Genomic DNA, 25,967 nt, shown 5'->3' on the forward strand with positions numbered 1-25,967 from the left:
TGTCATCCGGCAACTAATGTTTCTAGTAGATAATGGGGTATCTCTGGCTGGAGGAGTCGATTCCCATCACGACTGACTTGATTCACTAGATTTATCAGCTGCCCATCAAAGGAAACAATCCCACAACCATAGCAGGAAAGAGCGGCGACTTAGCCCTCGCGAAAGCGATGAAGGCCAAATATAATATCGATAAGAGGAACCAAGGGTATGTAATATCAAGCATCAAGGACAAAGGGGTGCACGTAGCCACCTATATGCTAGCCAACAAGCTCATGACGAAATGTCATGCAGACAAGGTGCCAGCATTAGTAGTTGCGTTGGTGGATCAGTGTGGAGAGGGGGTCCAGTTCAACTGGGCACAGTTTCTCTGCGACGAATTTTTGACATATTGTAGGGAGACTCAAGAGCAAGGTAAGACCTTCCAGTACATGTAGTTGCTCTTATCCATCCTGTTGGTTGCAGAGGAGCTCTTGAGGGACAACCATTTTCCCACCATTGAGAGGAACCTACCTGATGCCACGAGATACACCTCGCTCTGGGTAATGAAAGACACAACGAGGGTTCGCGAGATCAATGTTTTTTGATGTTCATGGAGGCAAGCATCCGATCACAGATCAACTGTAGGTAGCAATTGTCCCTGACAGTATACAATATTTTGCAAAGTGCGGCCGAGTTCAAGGCAGATATGCATAATCTGTATATCCGGGCTCGAAAGGATCCACCCCAAACATGGGTGAAGTTTCCGTTCATTGCAACAGGTGATGCAATCTTTGACGTAATGGTGGCATGGTCTCAAGAGTGTGTTGGGCCATTAATATGTCATTATTATTATTATCACTTTTTAATGCATATTTCTAAAATTCTTTATCATGTCATTTATCATAATTTATCATATAATTCCATTTTATAATTATTTATGCTCTTATTGTAAGATATTATTTATTCTCCTTTATTTTTAACAAATTGATTACTATGCATGTTTTTACAATTGATGGTTTATTAATAAATTTGTTCACCATTTTAGCCTCCAAGATATTTTTCAGATTGAAGATTTGATCATTAAATGTGCCAACTCAGAAATTCGTTGGAATAAGAAATGACAATTTTGTATTGAATGGTTCAGGCAAATGGAGAAGAATATAAAAAATCTGAAACATGGGTTTTATTTAGAACAGACCAAATTAGTTTTTTAATGTGCATTTTTCCCAAATTCGGCTTGTACTAAGAGAAATGGAAGGTTCTCTGAAGACGTTTTTCTCAGATTCACTATTGTGGTCATTTTCCAAATTATCCTAGATGCAATGCCAAATTTGACCTGTTCGTGTTGAATGATTGATGGGAAGATATTTCAGATATGATATTGCTTATCAATTTGTTGTAATCATACGTGTTGTAACTTCTCTCTACTCCCTCTGTATTTAAATGAGAACAGAGATTAGAGAAGGGGAGAAGAGGATTCATGATGGATGATTAGAGAGAGAATTAGATAGATTAGAGATACATAGGATATGATAGGAGGAATGGGAGAATTACTATTGAGAAATTGTAACTATTATTGTTGAATCTTGTTGTTGAAGAAGAGAATGAAACTACTGTAATGTTTATGCAATGATTAACATATAAAAATAGTTGTAGTTACTTCACATCTTCTGAAGTAATCTGGTATTATTCACCGACAGCTAAGGGCCCGATCCTGGTGGATCCACTTGCTTCTTGTATCATTATTTTACAGTTCTATGTGATGGTTTGATTTTCTTTTCATTTCTTTAATTTGTTTTATTTATTAATCTTCTCTCTTTGAACATTTCGCTGAATCACCCTATTATATCAAAATCGTGATTGGATTGCAATGATAGTAAGATTATTATTGATAACTTAAAATGTCATATTGTTCATTCTAAAATAATATTGCACTGTCTAATTCAGATTCCGCTGTTCATTTACAATTTCGATTTCTGCTCATTTAACTACAGTTCACTTATGATTGCAATTGTTGTTCACTTAATTACCGTTCAATTATAATTGTGATTTCCATTCCTATTATACCTGTGGTTAATGTTCATTTTTCTAGGATAAGGTTGCTGCTTCAGTTTAATTTACAGTCGTTGTGTGTTTCCTCTTAATTAGATTTACTTTTCCATTAATTTAGTATTGCTACTCATTTCTATTAATTTCGTAGTGCTATTCATTTCCATTTAGTATTGCTGCTCATTTCTATTAGTTTCATATTGTTGTTCGTTTCCATTTAGTATTTTTGTTCATTTAGCTTTTTGGTTCATTTCCATTTAGCGTTGTTGTTCATCTTCAATAATTTAGTATTACTGTTCCTTTCCATTAGTATTTCATTTATGTAAGATGAGCTTTGATGTTCAATTCATTTCCGCTAAAGTTAAGATTTACTGTTCAATTTTTCAATAGACTTAGTCACTGTTCTTTTTTGCAAGGATTTGATTTCATCTTTTAATTGATATTGCAACAAGTGTGTTTTAGTAAGCATTTCCAATTGAATTGCCATTTCCAGTTATTTGCTTTAGTGTGGATTGAAAGATCAACAACTGTAAAGAACATTGACTTTAGTTGTCTAAGTTATCAGATTGTGGATCCTATTTATGTTTGATTTCATTTATATCAGTTGACAAAGGAAAGAGTTATCGCTACTGCATCCTTGACTGATAAATTGCTATAGTTTTCTGAGTGAATGATTTAAGTTTTAGAGCATTAAGTTTCTTTTAATTGTAAATAGATTTTATTTCAAGAATTCATTTAGTTTTGAATTTTAAGCACTATATCGCAAAACATTACTCTTCAGTAAATAGCCTCGTTAGATTGAGTACACTCTTGAAATAAAAAATCGTACCTGGATTGATAATTAATGTGGAGATAAATAGGAGTTAAAAAGAAATCTTTTATCACTCAACATTTTGGCGCCATTTCGAGGGAGAGTGTAGCCATTTTTAAAGAGTAGTGTGCATTTGATGAGTGCCTATTAGGAGGGAATTGGGTATTAAAAATGGAAGGTAAGAACCTCTGTAGGAAGGATGTAAAAGCCTTGATCCCTCGCCTACTTTCCAGGAGAATTGTTAAAATTTTCTCTTAAAGTAGAAATAAATGTTTGAATTTCTATGTGAATGACTAAAAAAAGAAAATAGAAATTTTGAAAAAAAAATCTCATGATTTCACTCACGTGGTGATGTAAGAACCACCCATTTCACTAACGAGTTGACAGGAACATTTGAAGAAGGAGCCTCAAAGAAACGCATGAAAAATATCTTCTATTATGGTAAGAAATGGCTCACATTTCTACTTTTGAATTTCCTATCAAAGATCTAGGAGGAGTGACACAAATGCACATAATTCCCCCATATTCTCTACCAAATTTTCATGGTTTGACAAATGAAGATCCAGAAACATTCTTATTCGAGTTCGAAATACTTTGTAGAGTATATGATTATTATACTAATAATCAAATATTGAAAGTGTTTCCTCTTACTCTAAAAGGAACAACTATCTGATGGGTCATGAGCCTAGGTGGGAAATGCATCCAAACATGGGAGGACATGAAGAACATATTTTTGAAGAAGTACCAAGACTACTGCAAATCCAATGAAGATATTTTCAGTATGATACAAGGGGAAGATGAATGCTTGGAGGACTATGTAGAGCAATTTCATTACAACCTTCAAAAATCAAAGCATAAGCATTTGAAAAAAGAGATCTTAAAAACACTCCTACTCAAAAGAATCAAAGATGAATTTTTATAACTCTTAAATCTGATAGGAAAAGGTGATGTTTTTCAATTATCATATGATGGTGTTTGTGAATGGTGCATAAGGTACTCAAGAAGAATCTCCAAGGCTAGTAAGAATTCTGGAGATGTTTGTTCTTTCTTTTCCAAATTTGCTACAAGAACAAGAGACATAAGAGCTGAAATCAATGTTTTATTTGAAAATTTTAAAGTTGATTTTATTAGCTCTTTAAATGCAAAATTGTATGTTTTGCAGGTTTAGAAAAATGAAGAAATTGAAGAAGTGTTTTTCCCTCATTACCAAAAGGAGCATCACATAGATAGTTGTTCTTCCTTATCTAGGATGGAAGTAGCATATCAAAGAGATGAGGAAGCTGCAACAAGGTCAAAACCATGGAAATCATAGCCTACAAGTATGGTTTAAAAAACTTCTTCTCCATTCTCTTACTTGCATAATCCATTATGGAATACTAATGTGTTAGGGCAGCCATGTCAATCTCAATCTAAGCACCACTAAGCTTTCCTACAAGTTTGGCATGGTTCACCTTATGATTGCATGACTACTCTCCCTCATCTTGTAGCACAAACACATCATCCATATTCTTCACCAGCTCTTCCACAACATCTTGCTTGCATATCAAAATCATCCACTTAACCCAATCAACTACATCATCAAAATGCTCCATTCCGTACACAATTTCCTGCTCAACTCATTCCACACCCTCACCACAATAAACCAGTACAACATTCTTACAGTGTTGAACTGCAAAATTAACCCACCCTTTCCACCCATTCCATCTCACATGCACCATTGGAGGAAGCTTATATTGATATTTAGAATGTTTCAAATTCAAAAATTGTAGAAGTTATGGAAGAAAATGAAGTTTCTTCTAGTTTTCATCGACAAAATATTTTAAAAGCTCAAGAACTTATGATATGATCGCCATGGAAAATCAAGAAAGTAAAGGATATATTGAAGATTGGTTTCACTTTATCACTTGTGTGCAGCATCACTCCATACTTCAACAATTTTTGGCACCATATTTTCAAGGGAAGTTGGCTTCTCATACCCTAATATTCATTAATATGCATTTTTCAAATTTGGGTATGTGCATACATGAAGCCTTATTTTGAAAGTGGTTCCGTTGGAAGTACTCTTATATGTAATCATATTCATTCTTCAAATCAGAGTAGGTTAGTGTAAAAAATAAAAATAAAAATAAGGCCATAAATAAATACATATTTTTGTAATGCAAGAATAGTGTTTTTGTTGCAACACGCTGTGAAAACAAACATTGGTGATAAATGCTTTAATCCATTTGTGTATGTTGATAAATTATAATGGAAACAATAGTTCTACAAACACTCATATTCATTTTTATCACTAACTTGAAAAATGATTGAATATCATATTTTTTTGGCTTGTGGGCTTGATGAAATTTCTGAAAACACAGTTGGAATAGTCATGTTTTGAGGGAACAAAAGGGAATATTTTTAAAAACTATTTCTATCCTAAGTATCCCTTGATTTCTAGTTTCCTACCCAATTTGAATCACTCAATTTGGATTTGAAACGAAAAAGTTAGAACCAAAACATTGATAGGGTGTCTAGCGGGTAGCTCAGGAACAGAGTTGGGACAATCCGTTTTTGGGGGCCTAAATGACTATATTTTTAAAACATATTTCTATACTAAGTATCCCTTGATATATAATTTCCAACCCAATTTGAATCACTCAATTTGGATTTGAAACGAAAGGGTATAACCAAAACATTGACAGGGTGTTTAGAGGGAAGCTCAGGAACAAATTTGGGACAGTTGATTTCTGGAGGCCTAAATGACCATATTTTGAGAACCTGTTTCTATGGTATATTCCCCTATGAATTTAGTTTACAATAAAATTTGAATCACTCATTTTTGATATCGTATGAGAAAGTTATGACAAAAATGTTGTCTGTCTATCGTAAATCAGCACTCTTAAAACTCTGTCTTTCCAGCTGTTCCTTAGAGCATTTGACCTATCAATTCTTTTTTTCTTCAAACAATATTTCTATTGGAGATAAATAAATGAATCTACTTTCATTTCCAATTTGAATCATTCAAATCTGACATCAAACAAAGAATCTATGCTTAAAATATCCATTGTTGTTCTAGGTGGGGTAATCGAAAATGACTCTGTTATGAAGGTTGTTCTAAGTAAAATTGACATATCATATCATTGAATTATTTAAACTATTTCTATTGGAGATATACCTTTGAATTATCTCTCATCTGGCTTTGAAATCACTCAATTTGGACTAAAAACAAAGAATTTGTGATTAAAACACTGCAAGTTAGCATGATTGGTCACTGCTCTCCTGCAAGTGACAAATAAATTTTACATTGGTATTTCCTTCATGGATTTATTATACAGAGGAACTACTTATTGTTTATTTGCATAATTCTTAGATTAGGGGAGCCTGATCACCTCTCTTTCTCCATGATTTAATTTTTTATTGCTGGTAGACACTCGTTTTTGCAGGTCCTAGGAGAATAAAGAAGGTCAATTTATGGACGAGCACTTCTTGAAATAAATTTTAATGAAACAAGGAAATTTCATTCAACTCATTATGCAATGGATTCATAACAGAAGAAATGAAGAATTGATTTCCAGTTGAAGATTCATGTTATGTCACTGCTGCAAATACATTTTTCCAAAGAGATCATTATTTCCTTGCCTTAAGAGATAACATCATAGCTGTTGTAACTTAATTTATTTATTTACATGTTGTTTTTAAATAAAATTTTGTTTCTTTTCTAATTTCTCTTATATTTTTGTATTTTAGGTGTTGCTTCCTTCAAATTGTAACCCATCCTTAGCATCAGTGCAGTGAACAACTATTTTTTTTTTTGCGTGCCTGCATTTGTTGTGTTGTTCCTTTTAAAGGAACAGTTGTTGTTCCTCTAAAGGAATAGCAGTTGTTCCTCTTTAGGGAAAACAGTTCTGTGCACTTTATATTTTTTCTATTCTTTCCAAAGGAGCAACACTTTCGTATGATTGTGCCTTTTTGCTGTCCCTTTCAAAGGAATGGCACTTTCCCATTTCTGTTGTTCCTTTCAAAGGAACAACACTTCCGCATTTTTCAAAGGAACAACACTTACGCATTTTTTCTGTTCCTTTCAAAGGAAAAACACTTCTAAATTTTTTCTATTTCTTTTAAAGGGACAACACTTTCATATTTCTATTGTTCCTTTCAAAGGAACAACACTTTCGCAACACTTTTTGGGCAAACTGGTCAAAAATGCAGTGCCACTTTCCACCTACTTTTGGAAGCCTTCCCCTTAGCCAAATTGAGTGCACAATAGCGCGTTGTAAATCTTGTTGAGTCTAATTTCTAGAAAGTCTTGAATTTTTCAATTTGGAGTTCATTTGATCTGTCAAAAGTCCAATCTACGAATACTAGTCAAAATGAGTAGAATGAGGCTGCTGAAATGCATAGTGATGTTGCAGTCAACCTTTTAAGACCCTCCTCAAATCCCAATTGAGCTCATGATAGCTCGTTGGAAAGATATTTATGTCTGATTATTACTTGAATCATCAATAAAATCCTTTGGGCATCTCATATATGAGAAAAATTTATTTTACCAAGGTCACTACAAAGGTGCACTAACCCTCGTCACGTAAATAATGTGTTTGACATTTCTCGCAAATCATGAAACCTGTGTAAAATCTAAAATAGGTTTTTTTTCATAAGTCAATTATGGACAAAATCCTCTCTCAATTTTCTCAACACAGTTTGAAGAAAACTGTCCCTTATGTGTGGTGAATGCCCTGTTCCTTCGAATGACTTCTCGACAAATGATGGAGACCTGATGTTTGATGATATGAAATGGCCTCATAGCTTCTGATATCCATCATACCTCCTCTACTCAGATATATCTGAACAACACTTTTGCATATATTTTTCTTTGCTATTCCCTACAAGGAACACCACTTTGGGAGTATTTTTGAGAACAACCCTTCCTTCCTCTTCTGGGATTATTCTTGGTTCATCTCAACCACATTTTCCTAATTACCTTCCATGGCATGAATTACACTACTTTTATGAGGATAAGAATTATGGATTCTATTGAAGTGAGTTAATATCATTCATGTTATGATCTTTAACAGGACAACACCTTGATGATAGATTCTTTTCAAAATGGACACAATTATTTATATACTACTTTACTGCATTTTTTCTATTGTACATGATATTGATTGATCATCTTAATACCATGCTGGTTCCACCCTTCCTGGTTATAATCTTCTATGTCTGTAATAAATGAGATTATGGGTATATTTTTTTCTATGGACATGCTCAACTTCTTCCACCATCCTTGCTCTTAAGGAGTACTGAGCCTCCCTCTATTCATCATAAAAATGTGTAATAACAACAAAATTTTTCCTACAGATAGAGGACAGGGGTCTCATCAAGAGCCAACCTACCATATTCGTAAGGATGTAGTGAAGTGACATTCCCACTATGGCCACCACACCAGGGTTATGACCCATTAGATAGTTGCAATATCCTTGGAATAGGAGGTCTCATCACGAGCCGCCCTGATCAATTTTGCTACATCCTAGTGAATGGAAGTGTGGTTATCCTGTTACCATGCTAGCATACTGATCTCTTCTGTAGAACAAAATTGGAACTCTCCATTTATAAATTGAGGATCCTAGCTCATATGGGTTAAAAAGAAACCCTGTCGAGGCTATGGATGTCTGCTGGTAGTAGAGGCTTTGCTTATGGTATTGAAGTTATATCTTATTGTCAATTATTACTATAATACCCTTTTCTTATTTTATCTTTTTATAGGAGAAGTTTTTTCCTTAATTTTTCCCTGTATTGAACCTTTACGCATGAGAATTTATTTTCAGATCAATCGCATCATTTTCAACTAGAATACCGTCAACAAAGCATCTTTTTGGCATATTGCTATCCTTTTTCATTTTTGCATAACTTATCATCAATCCAAAGAATCCTATCTCTTATTCATAACTATGTTTACACACTCTGCTTTCATTATAACCATACATCTTGTCATCCTATCATTGATATATGTACTCTTCTTCATTTACTGTTGTATTGTTCATTCCCTTGCCTTGCCGTCAACACAACACCTTTCATATGCTTTATGGTCATGGAATCCATTTTCCAATTAGAAAGGGGAATGTATGCATTGTGGGATAGCATGCGATATGATTACTGCACTCTACCATAACTCGTTTATTTGACAAAATATTAGTAATCCATGTATACAAAAAATTTTCTGATTGACATTTTTGCATGCATCTTATCTGTTACTATTTAGAACCAACACTGTGGATTCAAGAACATTGTATGAAAAATAGTGATTTTTTTACAAGAGAACAACAGGTATGGGCAGAATTCTATTCGAAGCATGACAACACTATTGCAACTAACAGAAGAGGCTCGAGCAACTCAAGAATGGGCATAATTATTCAGACATGATGTGCTTGCCTAGATTCCACCTTTTTCATCACTTTCAACTCAACTCTGCCTATATCAGCTTCAACAGATTGCAGTCCATACATGTCAATCCACATTTTTCTCTTTGGAGGTAAAACTTGAGGTAAAATAACATAATTTTATTATTTATTATGAATTTAAGAGAATTTAATGAAAATCCATTGAGCATTATTTATCATCATTCATTCCACATCTTTATCATTTTTTAGCGACATATCATCTTTTAGTTTGGGGTAGTGTTGCTTTCATTCATTTCTTTCTTATGACCATGTCATTAATATTCTTTATCATCCATTGATATTCTCAACACCTCCCTTATTCCATGTTGTTTTACACCAAGCATAGAATTCAACAGATGGTAGCAACCACCTCAATTTGTTTTCTAGCATTGCATGAGGGCATGCTAATTCTTCAGTTTGGGGGAGGAATTTCTATGCATGATGGATGTTTTCTACTTTCTTTCTCATTTAAGGCATACACCTTCATTTTTTATACAGTGCAAAAATTGATTTCCATATATTTTTAAAAACTATGAACTCAATTCTTGTGATTTATGGAAAACACAAACGTATCATTAAAATACACAAATCCAGATAATTTCAAGTTGAATTTGTTTAAAAATTTCAGAAATCATGCACTATCACCTACAACAATTTTGTTTATATCTCATGATCCGTGCATCAAAACGATCTGATTTTTTGATAATAGAAGCATTAATATATTATAAATCTAATTGCAAGGTTTCAACAAAATCTAGTTTGTAGTTTTTGAGAAAATAGTTAATTAAGATTGCTGTTACTTATATCATATTTTGCTACAACTTCATATACACATAACTTGAACGTCAATGTAAAAATTATTACGCCTTCATCAAGATTGCTAAAATTGAATATTCATTAATTGAGGAAGAATTCATTTTCTCTATCCATTTCATGAGTTGGGATGAATAATTTTTTATTGCCTGGTTAACACAGAGTCTTTGGGTTGCATGAGGACATGCAATATATTCAATTTTTTGTTACGTGAGGACATGCAATATATTCAGTTTGGGGGTATGTTGGGCTGTTAATATGTCATTATTATTATCACTTTTTAACACCTATTTCTACCATTATTTATCACATCATTTATCATAATTTATCATATAATTCCATTTTATATTTATTTATGCTCTTATAGACAAATACTATTTCTTTTCTTTTATTTTTAGTAAATTGATTATTATGCATGTTTTTACCAATGATGGTTTATTAATAAATTTGTTCACCATTTTAGCGTCCAAGATATTTTCCAGATTGAAAGTTTGATCATTAAATGTGCCAACGCAGAAATTTTCTAGAATAAGAAGTGGCAATTTTGTATTGAATGGTTTGGGCAAATGGAGAAGAATCTAGAAAATCCAAAACATGAATTTTGTTCAAAACGGACCAAATTAGTTTTGTAATGTGGATTTTTCCCAAACTCAGCCCATACTAAGAGAAACAAAAGGTTATTTGAAGACGTTTTTCTCATGTTCGTTGTTGTAGTTGTTTTCCAAATTATCCCAGTTGAAATGCCAAATTTGACCTATTCCTATTGAATGATTGATGGAAAGATATTTTAGATATGATCTTGCTTATCAATTTGTTGAGAGCAGTTCAATTTTGTAATAGAAATCATATTGTAATGATATATGTTGTAACTTCTCTCTGCTCTCTGTGTATTTAAAAGAGAACAAAGATTAGAGAAGAGGAGAAGAGGATTCATGATGGATGATTAGAGAGAGAATTAGATAGATTAGATATAGATAGGGTAGGATAGGAGGAATGGGAGAATTTCTATTGATAAATTGTAACTATTATTGTTGATTCTCATTGTTGAAGTTGAGAACGAAACTACTATAATGTCTATGCATTGATTAACATATAAAAACAATTGCAGTTCCTTCGCATCTCCTAAAGTTATCTAGTGGTATTCACCGGTGGCAAGGGCCCGGCCCAGGTGGATCCACTTGCTTCTTGTATCATTATTTTAAAGTTTTGTGTGATGGTTTGATTTCCTTTTCATTTCTTTAATTTTTTTTATTCACTAATCTTCTGTCTCTGAACATTTCGCCGAATTTCCCTATTATATCAAAATCGTGATTGGATTCCGTTGATAGCAAGATTATTATTCATAATTTAAAATTTCATGCTATTCATTCTGAAATAATATTGCGCTGTCTAATTCATATTATGTTGTTCATTTACAGTTGAGATTGTTTTTCATTTAACTAAAATTCACTTACAACTGCGATTGTTTTTCATTTAATTACCGTTCAATTATAACTACGATTTCCATTCCTATTATACCTATGGTTAATGTTCATTCTTCTAGGATAAGATCGTTGATTCAGTTTAATTTGCAGTCATTGTGTGTTTCCACCTAATTAGCTTTACTGTTCCATTAATTTTGTATTGCTTCTCATTTCTATTAATTTCGTAGTGTTTTTCATTTCCATTTAGTATTGTTGTTCATTTCCATTTAGCGTTGATGTTCATCTTCAATAATTTAGTATTACTATTCCTTTCCCTTAATATTTCTTTTCTACAAGATGAGCTTTGCTATTCAATTCATTTCCGCTAAATTTAAGCTTTGCTATTCAGTTTTTCAATAGACTTAGTCACTATTATTTTCTGCAAGGATTTGATTTCATTTTTTAATTGATATTGGAGCAAGTGTGTTTTAGTAAGAATTTCCAATTGAATTTCTATTTCCAGTTATTTGCTTTAGTGTGGATTGAAAGATCAACAACTGTAAAGAACGTTGACTTTCGATGTCTAAGTTCTTAGATTGTGGATCCTGTTTATGTTTGATTTCATTTATATCAGTCGACAGAGGGAAGAGTTATCACTACCACATCCTTGACTGATAAATTGATGTAGTTTTCTGAGTGAATAATTTAAGTTTCAAAGTGTCAAGTTTCTTTTAATTGTAAGTAGATTTTATTTCAAGCATTCATTTACTTTTTCGTTTTAAGCACTATACCGTAAAACATTACTATTGAGTAAATAGCCACCTCAAACTGAGTACACTCTTGAAATAAAAAATCGTACCTGGGTTGATAATTAATGTGGAGATAAATAGGAGTTAAAAAGAAACCTTTTATCACTCAACAGAGTGGCGTGATTCGGACTTGGCAGAACTAGAAAATATTGCAGCACAGCAGCAGAAGAAGGAAACCAAGCTGTGCATAGCAAAGTTGGCGGAAAGGAAGCACCAGGAACAGGAAGTGGCCATGCAGCGGATGGCGACTGAGGAAACAACGATAGAGCGGATGAAAAAAACCACAACTGCACCCACCAAATAGATCGAGGAAGGTCAGGAGATGTCCATGGAGTAGGACATATAGGAGGAGGTGGAGACACAGGAATGCACAAATGTTATAATAAAATCCACCCAAATCAAGAGGTTGCATGTTCAGGAGCAGCCACCCTCGCGCAAAAAGGTAAAGACAACAAAGACCTCGGAGGGAGACCTTCCTGATAGTAGCGAACTAGTTCGTGATGTCACTAAGGATGATATGGAAGATTTGATGATGGAGCAGCAAACTATGTTAGGGGTGCTTAGAGTGTAGTTGCAGGAATTATAGGTGCGGCCCCTAGGAGTTATGACACCGAACCTTGCGGAAGGTGCATCTACAGCTGAGAAGATGTTGTGTGCTTGCACAATGAACACTTTAGTGTTACCAGAAGGCGTTGTCTTTGAAGATGTTGAAGGTGACATGAGGGGCTGGGGGTTGAATTTGGCTACCCTCCCTGGAGAAACCATATACCAGCTGCAGGATGGGGTCGCTGCTGAGCTTCGCGATAGGGAGGGTTGTGCCCTCCAAATATTGAGTGAGCATAATGAAAGTTTAGAATAGCTCATCCTACAGTGCGACAACCTAGTCGTAAAAAACCAGGGGTTAGAACAGGCTGTGGAGGAAGCCTCTAGAAGCTTCCCGAAGTTGGTTGTGTCGATGACACTCCCCACCATGGAAAGGATTCACCAACTGGTAGCTAGAGTCCGTATGACCCAGGAGGAGGCTGCAAAGGTTTAGTTGGATCTGAACTTATAGATCATGGAGTTGAGGCTAAAGGCACAACTCTATACACCCCCAGAAGTCAGAGAGCAGTGTCACCGCACAATTCAATCGGGGTTGGAAGTGATAGAGCATGCTATGCAGGATTGTTGGATTAATTCATTCTTATGATTACTTCACTGCAAGAAGACCCAAGGCTGCAGTTGGTAGAGATAGAAGCATGGGAGTTACAGCGGGCTTATGACAATGTCTACGAGACCACACAAACGGTCGCCCTCACTCAACGCTTGGCCAGGATGAGGGAGGCCCAGGCTCTGAAGTAACAGGTGGACGTCGCATGCTAGAAAGAAGCAGGGCTTAAAGCATGCATCCAACCTTGGCTTGAGGAAGCGTTCACGGTCATCGCTGCGATCGAGGGGAAGCTAGCCCAGATGCAGGACACATATGTGCTAAGGCAAGAAGGTGCCCCCAATAATAAGGCATCAAAAAATCGCGCACATTGATACAATAGGCAATGGAAGAATATGTGGCAAATTTCAGCATAGCGCAGATGTTGCTGGATGGACTTCGAGCAAAGATCACTACACGAGCTGAGTGACTCGAGATGAGTCACGATGATTGTGTTGGGGGTATGTTGGATAGCAAATCTCCCAATAGCAGATTTGTGGGGCTTAAAGCAAAAATTTGGGTTAATGTAATGTAAGCCCCGCAAAAAGCGGGCGTGGAGCGCAAGAGTCGAGGGTAGTCCACCCTGCAATATTGTAATACAGTTTAGAATGTGTCAACCTACCCATGGTCCACGGACCATGGGAATGTATAAATAGAGTGAAGCTCTAATTGTAGAAGGCAATTTTTGGATAGTTCTGATCTTAAGTGTTATGGGTTTTTGAATGTGATATTCGCTTTGAGTCTATAAGTCAGAGTCGTGGTTTGTAGTAGTAAGAGTAGGCTCTGTAGCTATGTGTGCAGAGAACTGGTAGAGTCTGTAGCTGTGTGCGCGGACCCCTCCAACTAAGTGCACAGGGTGGAAGTGGATTGTATTGAAACCGAAGGTTAATAAAAGATAAGTTGATTTTGGAATACTGTGCATCTAATCTGTGTGTTTATGTTTCAATTATATCTTTACATCTCTTTACTGTTTATGAATACACGTAGTGATTATAAAGGTTAATTGAGTAATTAAGAATATTGGGCCCAAAAAAGTAATTCAGATCTATAATAATATCACAGTAAGAGTAAAGGATTTAGACCACCCCTCTTTGCGCTTGGTACAAGAGTTGTGCAAAGGTTAGAAAATTACGCGGAGTAGCGCAAGCATGCAGGATCTGATTGTGACCCTTCGAGACCTCATTAAGACATCCCTAGGGTGCAGAAACCTAGTTCTAGCACCCTCCCATACTACCTTGGGTGAGACCTCAGTCCACGCTCCATGGACTATTTCTGAAAGGGTCAGTAGTGCGGGATTTGTTGGGATAAAACACTTCTAAACCTGGGTCAAGCACCAATAAGCCAATAATAGGCATAGAACTCATTAAATAATTTATTGATGAAATTAATTCCTTCCTTGATGTTGCTGAGAAGTCAGAGCACACATATATTCTGCTAAGCACTTTTTATGCTTGTGCAATTTTTTGTTTTAGCAAGCTACATCGTTTCAATTATAACTGGATAGAAAGTGGTGCAATATCAGGACAAATTTTACTATATCTACTTATATTTATAGCTTATACTAAAGGTTTTTACAATGAAATCATTATGCACTTAATTTTTTAATAATTCAAAAGCATCTTCACCTCAAACTTTTTGGTTCTACATATCTCATTTATTTCTTATAAAAAAACGGTTTATGTTAACTGTTTCCTTTAAATATAAGTTAGCATTTGAGGATATGTGAATATAAGTTAATCGTACTAAATTTGAAGGCATTTTGGGTTCATGAAAAGAGACTGACAACATCTAATAATGTGGGTAACGTGTGTCTTTATTATATTTTAGGTTTCCAAAGGTGTCATGACATATGTTCTGCAAGAAGTGAAAAAGTTGTATCATCTATTAGAAAATGATTTCCACCCTTTAGATATTGCTGATAAAGTTCAATCAATACTAGTAAAGCTCTTTAAGCTTAGTGAAAAAGTGTCTTCATCTTCTCTGGTCCTAGAAGTGCAATTGGAGAAACACATTCCTTATTTATAAAGGCTAACTTCTTTGAGCGTGTTATAGTAAGTGATGGGTTTTAATTCCTACTTTAGTTCCATGCGTTCTATTATTCTAGTGGTGTGACTACTTGTGATTTGTAAATGTGGCCTACTTTTAGAGTTACACAACTTACAAAATATGATGGGGAATTTAATTATTACTTTGTCCAGTTCATTTGTCTCTACTATTTTATGTCATACGGTGTGGCAATCTTGGATTTGGTATATTTGTTACACTTTGGCATTAAAGTGTATACATTCTTGTGTCTTCTAAAAGTATAATTCTTGAGGTTTTATAAAGTTAACCCTTGCATGTTTTGGGTAGCACAAGTGTATCAAACAATGAAAATCGTGGTCCTGTCAAGGATGATACCATTTTCTGATTTTTTTGTTATAAAGAGGCTTAGTGTAGAAGATATTATGTACAATTTTGTATGTTTGAAGATTGACGACTGAAAAGGAATTATACAGTTTGGAAGTCACGTGAAGTAATATAATTTTATGATTTTCAATATTTTGTATAAAAATACAACTTCTGCTAATTTTGAGGATTTAGCTTTTGTGCATGGAGTCTTTTTTAGAGTGAGCATAATATAAGCTCGTTAGTGAATTTATTTATGTAATATCTTGAATTAAAACAGTCCATATATCATAATCTTATTGAATAAACTGAACATTCCATATATTAGGGCTATCAATTATAGTAGGAGGGGAGCATTACCTTAAGCACTATTATTAACTTACGATAGGAAGATGCCATAGAATTTTAGATCATTTCTTCATCTTATGATGGCAATTAAATAGATAGTCTCAAGTTTTGGTTTGCATACAGTGAAGGCTTGAAGTAAATACTTTGAATTTTAATAGAATTTTCTTTTCCATTAAGCATGTAATTTCATGTTGATATTATCTGAAAGACAATTCTTGTCATCAATTAATATTATGCCATATAAATTGCTTCATGGAAAACTCTACTAATCAATAGAACAGAATAATAAATTTGGTCTTAATTAAATGTTTCAAACTAATAATTAAGTATATTCATTCAGGATAAGATAAGATATGTTTATTCGTGTTCAACGAATGACCAAAGGTAGGCCAACAAGACTTCTTAGTGCAAAAGTGGCAACACAGAGTGGGAGTGCAAAGGTTAGTATCTCAGCATACCTAACACAACACCAAAAAGAAGAAATACAATTCTCTAAATGAGCCAAAATTCTCTAAATTCCCACTATCAAATGAAGGAGAGGTTGTTCTCTCTTGAAGTTGAAAGGGAATATCTCTTACCATTTGGAGACCAAAAGGAAAGAAACATTGTATAGATGACTAGCCAAAGGATATGGATCTGGCCTAGGGATGTGTCTCTCTTCGGAAGAGGTGGCCCTCTGCCATGTGGTGGTAGGAGGGGGTTTCATACCAATCGAGCATGAATAACAACTCCCCATGGGTCTCACTGTAATGGGTTAAGTTGTCTCTCAAACTGGAATGGTTCTGCAATTTGCTTGCATCTTGTTGCCCCTATCTAGGAGCACTAGGAAGAAAATTGTGATCCTCCTAGTAGTGTCCTATCAAGAGGATGGGGGGAGGGCAGGAGAATTTGAGTTGTGGAACTAAAAGCCTCTCCCAAGTATAAGGTTTGGCATCACTAGGCTAGGCATGAAAAAAAGGTGGAGAGGGAGTTATGAATATAATAGATGTGACCATGATTCTCATTGGAACAAGGACACCTAAAAATGCAATGCTCCCCTATCTCTATCTCCTATATATGGCATATCCAACATACCTTATCCTCTTGTGACATTTGGTGCTCATCTTCCACCTGAATCTTATCAGTGCACACTCAAAAATAGCCTAAGGGGATCCTAATTCCATGCATAAAGTGTCAAAGAGTGTAAGCTGATCAACACTATAAAGTTGTCTTTAAGAGCCAACAAGTGCTCTACATAAAAGGCCATTTTGGGTCTCAAATCGCTAAGAGGAGAATCCAAGTGACCTAGATATACTACTTGTACATATCCTCCTGGATAATCCCATCCATATCTTTCTTATTAGAGAAAAAGTGACCAAGAGCATCCAAATTATGTTTGAATGGGGGTAGATGATCTATCAATATACTAATGGATCAAAAGAAACAAGAAACTTCTAAATACCAACACTGTGTTCTCTCAAAAGGGGGGAAAATTGGGCAATGGCCTGCAAAGATAAAAGCAAGATATGGGTACCAGTCTCTGCCTACTATTGAGTAAATATAAAAAGCAAATAAAACAACTCTACCAATCTAAGTGTAGTCTAGATCCAAAAAGGGTTTATTAGAGACTATGTATGGATGATGGACTAAGGTATCATCCGCTTGCATTTGATGATGCAACACAGTAAGTGGGCCTATACTCAAGGTCAATATAACCTAACCGAAGGGCCAATCTAACTTGAGTAATCTTGACCTCCATGCCTTGAACAATATAAAACTATAAGTGTCAAATTGGAGTCCATGAGGTCCAATGTGGATGAGATGCCTTAAAAATGGTGCTGGAAACATTTGTCTGTTTATAAAAGAAAGGAATCCATACCCCTTATTCACTCAAGGTTGGATATCCTCCCTCAAACCAAACTTAAAACCTAAAAAATGAGCCCCCATATATGTGTGTGTGACTAATCTCAACCTCCACCCCTCTAAAGTAAGAATGGAAACTAGATCCATAAAGGGTTTATTGCAAACTATGTATGGATGATGAACTAGGGGATCATCCTCTTGCATTTGATGATGCAACACAGTAAGTGGGTCTGTACTCTTAGTAATAAGTATAATTTTGGATTTTGGATCATTTAATCATCTACGAGAATTAACATAGATAGGGTTTTCCTTCTAAAATGTCATTTATGTGTCTCATTCTCTTTTTCTTGCAAGATGCATTATTAACTTATTTATAAAAAAAATTGTGTACATACTTAATATATGTATATATATATATATGTATATATATATATATATATATATATATATATATATTATTTTTTATTTTTATTTTTCTCAAGGTTTCCATTTTTGGCTTCATGTTTCCAACAATACCCATTGTGGAAACTTCCAGATGCTTTGATGTTTCGTGCAACTTAGATTTAGGGGAAATAGATGATTTTTCTCTGAGGGTGTTGCATGCATATGTTGATTCCTTTAATTTTGAAGGGATGGAATTCAATGAGGCAATAAGTTCCTTCTTACAAGGCTTTAGATTACCTAGAGAAGCATAGAAAGTTGATTGCATCACTAAAAAATTTGCAAAGCGCTATTGTAAGTGCAGCCCAAAGGTTTTCACTAGTGTAGACACAGTTTATGTGCTTGCATACTCTGTGATCATTTTCAACACTGATGCACATAATTGAATGGTGAAGAATAAGATATGCCTCTTTCATCTCTGTAATTAGTTGGCAGTTCTCATGGATCATCATATTTCAAATTATTTTGAGATCATCCTTTGTCCAACTGCCTCTTTCCTAACTGGCAGTGTTATTGCAAATGTCAAAGGTAGATTTCATAGGGAATAGCTGAGGTATATATGATGGAAAATATTTACCAGATGACCATATGGGATCCTTTAATGTTCGTATTGTGAAAAATGAAATCAAGATGAAGATGAAAATTTGATGCCACAAAATAAACTTCCCGTAAATGCAAATAGAATCTTAGATCTAGATAGTATACTAAATATTGTAATTTGTAATAGGGGGAAGAAAAAGGTCTGGAAATTAATGGTTCGCTTCTCACCTGCCTTACTGGTGGTGTGCTACTCATTTTCTTCTCCATTGTCTCCTTTGAATGGTCACGAGGCCCAAGTATAAGGTTTGGCATCACTAGGCTAGGCACCAAAAAAAGGTGTAGAGGGAGTTATGAATATAATAGATGTGACCATGATTCTCATTGGAAAAAGCAAACCTAAAAATGTAGTGCTCCACTATCTCTATCTCCTATATATGGCATATCCAACATACCTTATCCTCTTGTGACATTTGGTGCTCATATTCCACCTGAAGCTTATCAGTGCACACTAAAAACTAGCCTAAGGGGATCCTAATTCCATGCATAAAGTGTCAAAGAGTGTAAGCTGATAAACACTATAAATTTGTCTCTAAGAGCCAACAAGTGCTCTACATAAAAGGCCATTTTGGGTCTCAAATCCCCAAGAGGAGAATCCAAGTGACCTAGATATACTACTTGTACATATCCTCCTAGATAATCCCATCCATATCTTTCTTATTAGAGAAAAAGTGACCAAGAGCATCCAAATTATGTTTGAATGGGGGTAGATGATCTATCAATATACTAATGGATCAAAAGAAACAAGAAAATTCTAAATACCAACACTGTGCTCTCTCAAAAGGGGGGCAAATTGGGCAATGGTCTGCAAGGATAAAAGCAAGATATGGGTACCAGTCTCTGCCTACTATTGAGTAAATATCAAAAGCAAATAAAACAACTCTACCAATCTAAGCATAGTCTACATCCAAAAAGGGTTTATTAGAGACTATGTATGGATGATGGACTAAGGTATCATCCTCTTGCATTTGATGATGCAACACAGTAAATGGGCCTGTACTCAAGGTCAATATAACCTAACCAAAGGGCCAATCTAACCTGAGTAATCTTGACCTCCATACCTTGAACCATATAAAACTAGAAGTGTCAAATTGGAGTCCATGAGGTCCAATGTGGATGAGATGCCTTAAAAATGGTGTTGGAAACAGTTATCTGTTTATAAAAGAAAGGAATCCATACCCCGTATTCACTCAAGGTTGGATATCCTCCCTCAAACCAAACTTAAAACCTAAACAATGAGTCCCCATATATGTGTGTGTTAGTAATCGCAACCTCCACACCTCTAAAGTAAGAATGGAAACTAGATCCATAAAGGGTTTACTGCAAACTATGTATGGACGATGAACTAGGGGATCATCCCCTTGCATTTGATGTTGCATCACAGTAAGTAGGTATGTACTCTTAGCAATGTGTATAATTTTGGATTTTGGATCATTTAATCATCTATGAGAATTAACATAGATAGGGTTTTCCTTCTAAAATGTCATTTATGTGTCTCATTCCCTTTTTCTTGCAAGATGCATTATTAACTTATTTATAAAAAAGTTTGTCTACATACTTAATATATATATATATATATATATATATATATATATATATATATATATATATATTCTCAATGTTTCCATTTTTGGCTTCATGTTTCCAACAATACCCATTGTGGAAACTTCCAGATGCTTTGATGTTTCGTGCAACTTAGATTTAGGGGAAAGAGATGATTTTTCTCTAAGGGTGTTCCATGCATATGTTGATTCCTTTAATTTTGAAGGGATGGAATTCAATGAGGCAATAATTTCCTTCCTACAAGGCTTTAGATTACCTAGAGAAGCATATAAAGTTGATTGCATCACTGAAAAATTTGCAAAGCGCTATTGTAAGTGCAGCCCAAAGGTTTTCACTAGTGTAGACACAGTTTATGTGCTTGCATACTCTGTGATCATTTTCAACACTGATGCACATAATCGAATGGTGAAGAATAAGATATGCCTTTTTCATCTGTGTAATTAGTTGGCAGTTCTCATGGATCATCATATTTCAAATTATTTTGGGATCATCCTTTGTCCAACTGCCTCTTTCCTAACTGGCAGTGTTATTGCAAATGTCAAAGGCAGATTTCATAGGGAATCGCTGAGGTATATATGATGGAAAATATTTACCAGATGACCATATGGGATCCTTTAATGTTCGTATTGTGAAAAATGAAATCAAGATGAAGATGAAAATTTGATGCCACAAAATAAAGTTCCCATAAATGCAAATAGAATCTTAGATCTAGATAGTATACTAAATATTGTAATTTGTAATAGGGGGAAGAAAAAGGTCTGGAAATGAATGGTTCGCTTCTCACCTGCCTTACTGGTGGTGGGCTTCTCATCTGCTTCTCCGTTGTCTCCTTTGAATGGTCACGAGGCCCTCTCTGAGGGTTGGTTCCTAGCAAGATCTTCCCTCTGGAGGTCTGCTTAGGTGGGCAGAGTATCGAACCCACATCTATGAGAACTTATTTAAGTCATGGGCTCTCTTTTATGCATATTAGTAGGGATAGTCACCTAAGCTTGCACTAATCTAGGGGCAAGGGGTGTAATTTGAATGATTTGTCTTTGGAACATAGTCAAAAGATACTATTTTCAAGAAAAATCTTGAAATGAATAGTTGTTGGTAAACCATTGATTTTTCAAAAATGGGAATGAATTTCTCGTGCCAGTGAGAATTCTTACTTTATCTTATCTCTAAGTCCATGTTGGCCATTCATTTCTAGGTAGTTCCACAACATTGTTAGGCTTCGTGAAAGTGCAAAGGAACTTGATTAGTAAAACCTAACTTAAATTTCCTTGAATAGTTTAATGAATCCTAAAAAAAAATATAGAACATATATTTTGGTTGCTATAAGATATAAATTAACAAAGTACTAAAAAAAAAGTAAAAGAATGTGTTTTCAATCTTGACATATAACCCCAAGATTTGGCTGCATATGATCAATTTTTTTCTCATTGTTTGTTTTAATTCCAAAATCAACAACTTGAACACCTTTACGTGACTCATAATTTATTTCCTACCGATGGAACTTGTGATCGTGAGCAATGACAAAGGCCAATTGGTACAATTGTCATGTCATAAGTAGGAAATAAACTGTGAAACTTCTTAGAAGATTATAGTCTATAGAGATAATTTTCTGTCCCCCACTAATTACAAAATGTTATAGCACGAGAAACAATAATTCTTTCTTGGAAATTCAACATGGAAACAAACTTTAGAGAAAATTGATATTTTTCACACCATCATAAATGGTAAACCCAATTCAATTGTGGTTCCCAGTTCTGGCATGCTTGTCTATCAAATACTCTGTGCTCTTAATGGTTGAAGGTGAAATACTGGCTGGATGCAACATGTGTTAGAATGAAGCTTGATTATTTATCCAAGTCATGCTCAAGTCTCAACCTCATCATATATTTGAAACCCAACATTTTTGACACATGACTAACATTAGACACATCAAGTCAAATCTCCACAGGTTAGAATGAAATTTATAGAAATGGAAATCTTATACTAAATATTCCCTTTATCCTATTCATTAAACGTTATTATTCATGTTTATAAATCTATGATTATTCTTGAACTAAAAAAGAACAGGGTTGTTGTGATTGAGAACACATATTATTTTATGAGGAGGTGATTGATATGCACCGATCAACAAATTTGGAGAAGAGAAATCTCAGAGCTAGAGGGAAGGCTTCAGAAAGGGCCACCAAGTCATCTACCACATTTTCACTTTACAAGCTTTCATTGAAGAAGCTAGAAAAAAACAAATCCAAGCCTTTTCCTTTTTTTCTAGTGTTTTCTTTTATGCTCTTGGTTTTAAATGATGGTCAAGATTGCTTCGAAAATGGAAGAAAAGAAAAGGAGACCAATACTAGAATTTAGTATTGTACTACTTAGGAAACCCATTATATTTGAAAGAAACCTCCCTTGACTGAACGATAGTTATATTTAGCTCAGAGAAATTCCTTTTTGTGGCCACACCTCATCACTTGTTGTCTCCAAAAATTTCAAGTTGATTAATTTTTTGAACAAAAAGAACCATGAAATTCTAAACTTCTTATCTCTTTGGATGAAATTTCCTATTTTGGTTATGGGGTGTTTTGAAGAAACTGTAAAACTATGGTTATGTGTTTATAGATCTAGTTCTGTAATGCATACATTTTATGATGCATAAATTTTTTGAAATATCTTTTGATGCAATGAAACCAGGCCATGGCCATGCCTTATTTACTATAGAGTGTTCCCACACTTTCCACTTTTCTTGCATTGCTTTGAATGTGAAGCATGGAAATAGGGTGTGTGTAGTTTGTCGAGCCAAGTGGAAAGAAATTCCCTTATAAGGGATTCATTCAGAACCAGTGCATTGCAGAGCATGAATAAGTCCTTTGAATTGGCCACAAAAGAAGATGGTAGGACAACAATTTTACCCCGTTCGCCACCTGCTCATCCTCCACATCCTGAAGTTGTAAGATGTGTTACAAACCCTGTTGTTTTTGCTGATGATGAGCCATTGGAGCATTAGTCAAGTGGAGAAAATGTGTCAGGTGTGAAAATGGGAATGAACCTACTTTGTTTGAAATTGAGATAGAAGAAGAAAATTTACATGCTATGGATTCAAGAGGAAAATTGGCACAAGGAATTGGAGGGTTTCAAGGTAGTGAAGTTGATAGTACATTTGTACTGTTAAAAATATTTCCTGAGTTTTTTGGAATTCCATGCTTATAGTTTCGTGAGAACTTCAATGTCCTAGTACATCTGAAAGCTCCATGCTCTAGTGAAAAACAATAGCAAAGCCAAAGAACTTGGCCTACTGGGAATCCATCCTAGGCCCCTAATATGCCTAGAGATCAAGCACCCATTGACCTTGTAATTGTTCTTGATGTTAGTGGAAGCATGGGAGGCACAAAACTGGCACTATTGAAGTGTGTTATGGACTTCATGATTCATAATCTTGGCCTGATGGACTGCCTTTCAGTCATTGTCTTCTCATCAACTGCTAAGCATTTGATTCCTCTACGACGTATGTCTGAATAGGGTCAGCAGTTTGCTTTGCAAGGAGTGAATGGCCGATTGTCCACTAGTGGAACCAACAATGTTGAAGGATTGAGAAAGGGTGCGAAAGTGCTAGAAGACCAACGTGAGAAGAATCCTGTCAGTAGTATCATTTTACTCTTGGATGGGTATGAAACCTACAATATGGGAAACCACATGCAGATTTCCATTTTTTCAAATTCTAGGATGGTTTTGGATTATCAGTCATTGTTACCATGATCAATAAGGCAAACCTACATAGCAACATAACATACAGATCCCTATAGACACTTTTGGATTTGGGACGGATAATGATTTAACATCCATGCACTCCATATCAGAGACTTCTGGCGGCTCCTTTTCCTTCATTGAGATATAAAGTATTATTAAAGATGATTTTTCATAGTGCATTGGTGGTTTTCTGAGTGTGGTGATTCAGGATATGTAGGTTATTGTCACATATGCAAGTTCAGGAGTGCGATTGAGTGCCACACAAGCAAGTAGTTATGTAGGAATATTCTAGATGATGGGCAGAAGGTATTGGTAAAGATTGGAGACTTGTATGCAGAGGAGGAGAGGGAATTCTTGGTACATGTTAAGATTCCGCCATTTAGGAAACCTGAAGAGAGCACCACTGTTAATGAAATGAAAATGTTAAAAGTTATTGGTTCTTACAGGGATCTTGTTTCATAAGAAATTATTCAAACACGAGTGACAGAACTATCTATTCAACATCCTGAATACATTAGCAACAATGGATAGGTTATCTGTCTTGAGATTGACAGGCAAAGAAACATATTTTTCACTGCAAAATCCATAGCAGAAGCTAGAGCACTAGCAGACAGGTGATTTGACAGGCACCTAGCCTATATTGGGGATCTGAAGAAGGGCTTTGCTGGCATCCCAAAGCTTTATGGACCAGTTATCAGCTGGTTTTGAAAAACCGATGGCTTGTCTGACATTATTCTAAGTGTTGCAGGGCTTAGATAGGGTTGAACTCTTTTCCCCATCTTAATCAAGATTTACATTAAATCATGAGCTTGACTAGTTTCTAAGGGAGATCACACAGGCCAATGAAGGGTGCATTTTACACCATGGTCTGAGTACTTATTTTTGTTGACTGATTTGGTCTAAATTGCTTCCTCTCTTGAGAGTCTTCAGTCACAACTTGATTTGTTGGCTTTCCATTTGTATGTTGGGGTTTTTAATATTATTAAGGCTAAGAATATGTTTTTTAATGGAACCAAAGATACTATGTCTTGGTTGAATTTCTCTAACAGAGGAGAAACAACTAAGATCACCCCTCCCTATTCTTATTAAGTTATTTAGGTGTCAAGTTTTCAAGGCCACCTTTAAATTTGGGACCAGCTTCTCAAATGTCGCTATGTAAGACATACACTTCTTTAGCTTTTTGGAAAAGCAGTGCTTCCAATATCATTTTTAAGACATCCTTTGATGATGGAACTCTTTCACTATCTTGTTATCTACCAATTGTATTGGATGGTCAAAGATCTAATTAGACCTAACTTGGGTGAGGGCAGTTGATCACTTATTGAGAGATGATCAGATAATATATCAACCATCATGCTCCACCAGATGATCAAATGTAAGCACATAGTTCCACATGCCATTCTACAAGTTGATTTAGACCTCACCCACTTCAACTAGAGACTTTGGTCAAGATTATCTCTTACTTAGACAACCTTTGCACTCTTGGAGATTTGGTCTTTGGGGAGGAGAGGTACCCCTATATGACTCTTTTATCTTCCAAGGAGATTACTTCACATCCTTCTCAAAGTACATTGAGGAAAGAATGCT

The 25,967-nt window shown here is 35.2% G+C and overlaps 2 pseudogenes; both read left to right on the forward strand.

Moving 5' to 3' along the window:
• The window catches only part of LOC149217799 (eukaryotic translation initiation factor 3 subunit A-like), a 33,439-nt pseudogene extending 17,454 nt beyond the window's left edge, over positions 1 to 15,985 (forward strand).
• Positions 15,986 to 16,576: 591 nt separating this feature from the next.
• On the forward strand, positions 16,577 to 25,119 carry LOC149217800 (E3 ubiquitin-protein ligase WAV3-like; annotated as a pseudogene).
• Positions 25,120 to 25,967: the final 848 nt, after the last annotated feature.

This window comes from Pinus tabuliformis, chromosome 1_1 (assembly GCF_031772625.1).
Source record: "Pinus tabuliformis cultivar Carrire ecotype Pingquan chromosome 1_1, CPIR1, whole genome shotgun sequence".
NCBI lineage: Eukaryota > Viridiplantae > Streptophyta > Pinopsida > Pinales > Pinaceae > Pinus > Pinus tabuliformis.